This window comes from Papaver somniferum, chromosome 7, assembly GCF_003573695.1.
Source record: "Papaver somniferum cultivar HN1 chromosome 7, ASM357369v1, whole genome shotgun sequence".
Classification (NCBI taxonomy): domain Eukaryota; kingdom Viridiplantae; phylum Streptophyta; class Magnoliopsida; order Ranunculales; family Papaveraceae; genus Papaver; species Papaver somniferum.
Window position 1 is genome coordinate 260,099,562 of NC_039364.1, and position 9,990 is coordinate 260,109,551.

Sequence of the window (9,990 nt, forward strand, 5' to 3'; positions counted from 1 at the left end):
AAGCGAGTTGAGAATGAATTGGACAAGAAAATTCTCATCCACAGTTAATTTCATCTCAGTGAGCTTAGCAGCAATGCTTCACATTTCAATTACGTGTTGGTGCATTGATCGTACACCAATATACTTCATGGTGGTCAGATCTGCAATCAACTTCCCAGCTAGAGACTTATCCGCTGTCTTAAAGCGTTTCTTTACGATTTCCATAAAGTCCTTAGCATTTTTAGGTTCGGGAAGCGATCCTTTAATGTTTGCATCAATGTGCATTCGCATCAACTGTATGCTCAGTCTATCACTTCTTTCCCACTTTTTCAAGAGATTCTTATCTTCAGGGGAACTCTTATTAGTCATAATTGTCTTTTCAATTAGGAGAGCAAGGAAAATATCCTGCACACCCAAAGTGAACTCGACATTCTATTTCCATTCTGAGAAGTTGGTGCCTTTGAAGAATGGGATAGAAGAAGTATACGAATGCAAAGACTTAGAACTAGAAGCTGTAAAACATGACAAAGATACACAAAGTCAAACTCACATACACACAAATTAAGAAACTCTTGTGGGTAGAATCTTAATAAAATAACAATCATGCCATAACGTCATAAAAACATTCACACATATACAAGCAAAGCAAAGACAAACATATGTAGACATTATGCCTTTCATAGTTACATATATAATCATAATATTAGTTCAAACATGTGAATTAGAGAAACTGTGGGTAACTTTTCATTCTAATATGTATGACTAAATATTTATTTCTTAATGTTTATATATACAAACACTTGAACAAACATCTCATATGGGTGATAATTATTCTCATGTAATTGCACAAAACGATGTAGACTTATAATAACATAATAATATATATATAAAGCATAAAGCATAATACTTTAATATCACTGTGGTGATAACTAAAGAGCATGTAATTTAAACATTTTTAATAACCTATATATTTTCAAGGTAGGCTACATTTGAGACCAAAAAACCGACCATTCAAATAAATCATCAGCCAAAACAATTGAAGTCAACTGGAAACAGGGAAGTCAAACGGTCACTAAAAGTCAACAGTCAACAGTCAAGTCGAACAGTCACTCAAATCAACAATCAGTGATTTTAAGAAATTAATGTTCTCACATAATATCAAACAGACGTAAGTTTGAGCTTTGAGAACGTTTCGAAAAAATAATAGGCCAAGCCCAAGATCCGTTTTGACAGTTATGTGAGCCCATACGTTACCAAAAATAAATAAATTTTAGATCGAAAAAATGAAACTGTAACCGTCCAACCCTAGTGGCAAATGTATCATACATACTTTTGATCATAAATATATTATTGACTATGAATTAATCAGATCATCATGTTAACAATCAATCATAACAGGTCATGTCATTTCCAAACAAATCAAACACGATAGATGCTATTTTATCTACAACTTTGCTGTAAAAGTGGATTTCCAGAATAGTAAAAGAAAAGTCAATTAACAATCATACATACAATATTCATGCTGTGCACGTCAATTAAAATATGGAATCCATACACATATCACATATGGAAGAAAAAAAACATATACACGTTACAATTTTTATGGTTGTTAGTAAGAAATCATGATCCATAAATGTGATTATTGTTAATCAAATAAACACGATGATGGATTCAAACAAACACAACAATTACATACAAACATCAAGGAAAATCATGGAGTTCTAAACCAGGCTCTAGATGCCAAATATAAGAAATTTTTATCTTTTTATACATAAATGATCTTTGAACAAACATGATAATCACATCATAAGCATAGTTTTGTTAGGAAGGATACTCGATGCCATTTGGTTGAATCTAAGATGTCTAGCAATAACACCCGTAAAACAGAATACAGTGAGAACACCCGTAAAACAGAATACCTTGAGAAACTCTTAGTTTCTCCTTCTTGACCTTTTTGTGCAATGGAATAATAAAAATACATGAACTCAATTTTGATGGTAATAGAATGGTAATAGAGTTCCTTTTATAGGAGGTTCATAGGATTTAGAATTTTTATTTAATCTCGACCGTCCATCAAGAAAAAGAGAATATGAAAGGTCCCCAATATTTGTAACCAACATGTTTAGCCACATTCTAAATTAACCAAATATATCACATGGCCCAACAAGATATTTCTAATGTAGGAATATTCTTACAATGATAACTTCTTTGACTAGTTTTAAATGTTGCCCTAAAATTGGGATTTGTCACCTGATTAAACTAAGCCACCCAAGGATGCGCAGTCAGGTAATTACAAATTGTCTGTGCAAATTTCGGACTTGAATACTGTAATTTACATCCCTATAATTGGGCCGACCGAGCGAAGCGAGGAAGGACCTTTATATGACTACTTTTTTGTAAAATATAAGTGATCAATTGATATAAAAAGATTGGAAATAGTTAGGGCCGAAAAACTAAAAATGTCCCTCTCTTTTAGTCTAATTACTATAATTCCTTGTGTTTCCTATTTTTTCAGGGGTATAATTGGAAAGAAAACTTTAATATAACATATCTAAAAATCTGTCCCTTGGAATTTTACAAATTTTATCTCGTTGGAAAAATTATAAAAAAACTCTAGGCAACAATTACAAACAACAATATCAAATTTAGAGTTTTTACGAAAACTTCGGAGGTATTTATCATTTTAGGCACAATTTTAGAAAATTAAATGTATAACTATTATGCAAACCATTACAAAGGATACATAATACTTTATGTAGCAAAATTTTGGTCTATGCATCAACCAATTTTCCGTTGCAACTAATAAAACGATGTACTCCCTCAGTTTCAAGAAAAATGATACTTTCATTTTAGGCACAATTCTCGAGAATTGAAAGCATAGCCATTATACAAACCACCACAAAGGATGCATAACATATCATGCAACCATATTTTGATTTATGGATCGACTAATTTCTGTTTCGGAAAAAGTGATACTTTCACATCCCGTTTCGGGAAAAGTGATACTTTCACTCGGTTTCGGAAAAAGTGATACTTTCGCTCTGTTTCGGGAAAAGTGACACTTTCGCTCCGTTTCGGAATACATGATACTTTCGCTTGGGCGAAAGTATCACTTTTTTCGAAATGGGGCGCAAGTACCACTTTTTCCGAAACGGGATGAAAATATCACCTTTTCTTAAACGGGAAGAAATTAGTCACAGACAAACCCCATCTTCAGATTCTTCTTCGATCGTTCCTCCTACCGTGTTAGCGGTCGTACTAGTCTTATATTGACATCCACACTCTGGTTGATCATCATTCCTCAAATTTTCATCCGGATAACTACTCCAAGATGTATCACGTCGAGAGTCCCCGGTAACCACATTCTACAAAATTATGCATGTGAGCATGATCCAAAGCCTTTCCACTAAATCAAAACAACGAGAAGGCCCACTAACGATAGCAATCTTCTTTTCCGGATGCCCGCCCATTTAACATCCTTCGGCAAGGCCATTTGTTGTGTATTAAAATGCATCATTTGGGCATACAATTTTTTTTGGGGGCATACATCTTAATAACCCTATCTTATGAATCCTTATAAGGGGTGCCTTAGAGAGAGATAAGTTACTAAGATACTCTTAAGTTCCCGTTCCTCAAAAGTTGATGTGCTTCAGGAGTTCCCAGGTTCGAGTCCCCAATAGCGTAACATTGCAGAATTAGCCCCTCTATCCACTTCAGATCCCTTGATTAGGTTTCTCATTAGGCTCGCTGGTAGGCTAGCACGACAACCTGTTAAACTAATGCAGTAGTACGATGTTGGAGCCTAGCTTGTTAGGCTTTCAACTAGTCTATTGTAATAGTAATCTTATATAATAATGTTTATATTTTATTATGTTTTTTTAAATTTTGATTATTTTTATATTTACAAAACCTATGTTTGGCTGACAAGTTGTCAGCTACCTAAGTGTTTGTAAAACATACATAGGTTCGCCTAATAACGAGTTAGCCGAACCTTGGTTGTTCCTCATATACGAAGAATACTGGGAGGTTCGGCTGATAACTTGTCGGCCGAAACTAGGCTTATTGAATACATACCCAGGTTAGGCTGATAAGTTATCAGTCGAACTTAACTTTGTAACTGGCAAACTTAGGTTCGGAAAATTCGATTAAAAAATGGAACAATCGAACTTAGCATTGTTTTCCAGAAAGTGAAGTTCGGATAACGTTTTCATGTTTAGTTATCAGCCAAATTTTTCATCGGAACCTTCAGAATGGAGAACAATGAAAAGTTCGGCTGACAATTGAAGAAATTATCAGCCGAACTTCACTCTGTAGCTATCGTAAATTTTTGTATTTTTTCTTCGATTCAATCATAATCTATCAATCAAACAAAAAAAATAAGACTTGGGGTTGTGGGAAATACTTTATATTGTACATCACTTGCTATGAGAGAAGAAAGAAGGAAAAAAAAATAGAAAAAATTAAATTAAATAAATAAAAAAAACATTAAAAAAGATGAGAATTAATTAATTAATCATAATCAAGGATATGTAATTAAACTAACACTAGTCAATAATATTAACCACTAAACACTAGTCGATAATATTAACCACTAATCAAATAAGGGTGTTTTTTCCATAGTGAAAAATGACTGGATAAGGGGCACTACACAAACACTATATAATGATCTGGGTTTTGTCCTATTATGTATGTATGCCCCAAATTTTTTGTATATTCCCCAAATGATGGTTCATTAAGATACTTCATATCTCCAGGCTGGTTCATTAATATACTTCATATCTCCAAGCTGAATATAGGCATGAACTAAAATTGAAAACAAAAAAAGTCTGGATCCAACAACCATAAGTAATAACAGCATCCAAAAATAATAATTGGTTTTGGGTAATGAACCTTACACTGACCGACCCAAGCAGCGGGTATCCCTGCCACATCCAGTGCATGTAATAAAGATATACCTAGCACATCTGGAACGTCCGTTTCATTGTTTTTCGCTAGATTTTTTCTCATAAATTTTCGTCATTAAGTTTTCATAAAATCCTTAAACCAAAATAATTAATCATTCTTTTCACAAAACATTGAGAGATTTGCAAATGTTTTTTATTTACCCCTGCGAATATGCTCATGAATGGCATCTGTAGGCATCCCATAGTATAGAACTTTAAGGGTTGCAACCATTTTTGTTCAGGGTGTAGTCAGTAGCGATCCCACAATGGGCATCTAGGGTCACGGCCCCGCTAAGATTTTGAAAAAATAAATTAATTAAAAAAAATCATATAAAATAATCTTATGTCCCCATTAATTTTGAAAATTAGTAAGAAAGGCTTGGGTTTTATGCAACTTGAATATTTTGTGGGTGCAAATTATCATGGTAAAATTGAAATCGTATCAGCAATGAGATCAAACGTATAGTTTAATGACTAGTATTATGTTATGGGCCACCTTATGTCTGTTATCCCTTATCTTAGTCTTGGTTCCTTTATCTAATTTACTCACATGCTGTACTTGAGTAGTAGAAACACTGTATTAGTTGTCTCTCTCTTTTTTGTAGGAACATAATATGAAATCTTAATTTTATCTTTTTTTTTTCTATGAGCCGCTCCTTCTCCTCCTCTCTTCTTCAACCTATAATTCCCTCATGAACCCTTCTCAGATTTCCTTTAAACCCCCTACAATCTTCTTCTCTGAATGCATTTGTAGTGAATCCACTACAAGTGGTATCAGAGCAATCGATTCACCGACTGCAAAATGGTTACTATGAATGATTTATCTAAATTTTTTTGACGAAATGGTTAAGACCGTGGAGGATTTATCTAAAACTCAACAAGAGACGAAGGAAAATCAGAAGAATACAATTGAGGAATTTCTTGAGCAACACAGAAAGGAACAAAAGCAATCCCAGCTTGAATTTATGAAGTTTCTGGAAACTAGAATGCCGATTAGCAACAACAATTTATTTTAGACAGATCTATCTTCCGGTATCTTAGGTCACACACCAGTTAACCCTACTGGTAAATCATCTCATGCAGCACATTCAGGTGAAATTTCAATCAACACACCTCGGTTTTTCATTGGATCTCGTGAACCTAATTTTCAACAACATAAACCAAAGGTAGGTTTTCCCAAGTTTGATAATACTAATCCTATATCTTGGATCCATAAGTGTAATTTTTTGTTCTACTTCATAACTCTCCTGATGTTAAAGTTAATATGGCTTCGATGTATTTGAAGAAAAGATGATGTATGGTTTCATGATTATCATGAGAGTAACTTAGTGGTAGTATGGGATAAATTTGTACGAGATATTTGTATCAGGTTTCAGGAGTTAGGCCATGATGATATTTTCGGAGAATTTAATAAATTGGGTCAAGTAGGTATTGTTAATAAATATCAGGATGTTTTTGAGAAATTAAAATCACTAATGTTAGCTAAAAATCATCATCTCACAAAAGAGTACTTTACTTCTAGCTTTATTAGTAGACTCAAAGAAGAGTTGCGACTCTATGTGCTAATGTTTGTTCCCAAAACTCTTTCTCGTGCAATTTTTCTAGCTAGGATGTAAGAAGCTTTACAAGATACTGCTGCTAAAAAGAGATATCAACTTAAGCCTCCACCAGTGCATGTCTCTTCCTATAATGCTAGTAAAAATTTCACTACTCCAACTACCATCCTAAGACTCTTCAGTAAAGGCACTAATCATAGCGGCTCCAGCTATGCTCCACAAATTTCACCCATTAAAAGACTGACTTATGATGATATGAGACCTAGAAAAGAGAAGGGTTAATCCTATAATTATGATGAGGTTTTTTATAAGGGTCATAGGTGTGTCAAATAACAGTTGTATATGCTTGTCCGCGAGGAAGATGACCAATCTTATTTAGAAGAAACTTCTCCAGTTGACTCACCCATTAGACAACACATTGAGGAGGAAGTGAATATTCCAGTCCACGCTCTGTCTGGTAATGTTTCCCACTCCACTATTAAAATTCAAGGAGAAGTTAAGAAAGCTTGATTGTCCATTCGGATTGATAGTGGCAGCACTCACGCGGCTTCTTGAACCCTTTAGCCTCTAAGAGATTTGGAGTACATATAGAACCCGCAGTTGCTCTATTGGTGGTTGTAGATGATGGTAATAAATTGGTAAGTGAAGCAATATGTCCTAGCATGTTTCAAATGGACCATGCAGGGACATACTTTTTCTTTTGATATAAGATTATTGTCACTAGGTGGAGGTGACATGGTTCTAGGAGTCGAATAGATGAAAGAAGTCAGTTATGTGGTTTTTAATTTCATTAAGTTGTTGGTCTCCTTTATTAGACCTGGTGTTAAAATTAAGTTACGAGGGTACCCTAATTGTGGTAAGGTATTTATGATTACTAGAGAAGAGTTACAAAAATATTTCAAGAAAACTGACCATGGATTGGTTGGTCACCTTTTTTTGCATCTCGGCTAACCCACCACCTAACCAACAACATACCCCTCGACCAATTTCCAAACTACTTGAATCTTTGTCCAATATTTTCCAGGAACCAACTTACTTACCACCTTCAAGGTCACCTAACCATTATATTCCCCTCAACCCTTAGCTACCCCACTCGACCAAAGGCCTTTTAGGATTCCTTATGTTCGAAAGAAAATTGTGAAAAAACTGGTGCATGAAATGTTAGCAGGGTCATTTAGCCTAGTGATAGTCCATTCTCTTCACCAATATTTATAGTAAAGAAGAAGGATGGAAGTCGAAGGTTATGTGTTTATTACAGAAAGATTAATGATCTGACTATAAAGAACAAATATCCAATTCCAATTATTGAGGAATTGTTGGATGATCTCAAAGGTGCAACTTTATTTTCAAAGATTGATCTTAGGGAATGCTATTTTCAAAAGGACCTTCTCTGTATATATACAAAATACTGCTTTCAAGACACATCAAGGGAATTTTGAGTTCCTAGTCATACCATTTGGACTTACCAATTTCCCAACCACTTTCCAAGCTCTTGTGAATGATGTTTTCAATCCATATTTAAGGAAATTCATTTTGGCATTCTTTGATGATATCCTCATATATAGTCCTGAAATGGACACTCACCTACAGCATACACTTACAACTCACTCTAGCCACATTACAAAAACACTCATTGTATGCTAATATTAATAAATGCTCTTTTGGACAACCTCATATTGAATACTTATTGGGACACATAATATCTGGAGAACGAGTTGTTGCTGACCGAGTAAAGATAGCTTGCATGGCTAAATGGCCAGTTCCTACATGCATCAAAGACTTAAGAGGGTTCTTAGGTCTCATAGGGTAATACATAAATTTTGTTAGGAATTATGGCCTCATTTGAAATCCATTGATTGAGTTTCTCGAGAAAAACAACTTCACTTGGAATTTCATTGCTCAAGCTTCATTTGAAGCTCTTAAATCAGCTGTCAATATAACTCTAGTTTTGGTCTTACATGATTTTTCAAAGTCATTTAAGATTGAGATAGATGCTTGTGATTCAGGTATAGTTGTCGTCCTCATGCAAGAGAAGAGGCCTATTTCCCTTCTTCGTTAAAGAAATTGGTGCAAGGTTTTTAGCTCATTCAAATTATGAAAAATATTTGGTGGCCATTATCATGGAAATAACCAAATAAAAGACATATTTATCGGGTACTCACTTTACTATATATACAGATCATCAAAGCATAATTTTTTTTGAACAGAGGATGCAAAGTATGCTTCAACAGAAATGGTTAGCTAAACTGTTTGGGTATGACTATTAACTGTGTTATAAGAAGAGAACAAACAACATGGTTGCTGATTTCTTATCTAGAATATCATATCAACCAACTACTATTCATGAATGTCACAGCCTAGCACAAATTCATCCTGCTTGGTTTGCTGAAGTAATCAAGAGTTATGAGGATGATAGCTTGGCCAAGGATCTAATTTCTCAAATTATGATTTCTCCAGCTGGGGTACTTCATTATTCTTATTCTCACGACATTTTCATATTCAAAAATAAAATCTACATTAGTAGCAAAGGCACATTGAGGCAACAATTTTTAGCTGCAGTTTATTCTTCTACACTGGGTGTCCATTTTGGAAAACATGCAAGATATCAAAGAGTTTTTTCTTTGGGGTTGGCTCAAAAAAAGACTTACCGCAATATATTCAAGAATGTGATACCTTCCAGAAACATAAAAGTTCTAACACTCCACCTGAGGGATTACTTTAATATTTTCTTGTACCAGACCAGTCTTGGAAACACATCAGTATGGACTTTATTATTGGCTTGCCTAAGTCTGAGGATAGAGAAGTTATTTTAGTAGTTGTGGATAGGTTCACTAAATACAACCACATCATTGTTGCCAGCCATCCCTTCACAAAAATTCTTTAATTTCCAGAGTATTCTTATCCATAATTTATAAGCTTCGTGGATTTCCTAATTCCATTGTATCTGATAGAGATAGTATATTCTTGAGTTTTGGAAATAACTCTTCACCAAGCTTGGAACTACCTTACATATGAGTACAACATATCATCATCAATCAGATGGCAAGATAGAAAGAGGGAATGCTTGTCTAGAAGCTTGCTTATCTGAGAAGTATGATAAACTATAAGCCAACTAAATTGGTCAGTTGGATACCAATGTATGAGCGGTCGTCCAACACTACCTATCACACCAGCCTTAAAATTACTCCCTTCCAAACACTTTATATATATTCACCACCCAGTATGGTCTTTTTTATCCACCATCTACAAACGCTTCAGTTGATGACTATCTGCAGCAAAGACAAACTATGGGAGTCTTACTCGAATCTACATTGGAAGAGGCACAACATAGGATGAAACAACATACCGACAAGAACATAACTAAGAGAGAATTTAATGAAGGGGATTGAGTTTATCTTAGACTACATCCTATCGCCAAACTTTTGTGCAGCTGAGAAGAAATTTAAATTTAGTTGCATAGTTCTTTGGTCATTACAAGGTACTGGACAAAGTGGGAAAGGTTTCTTATCATC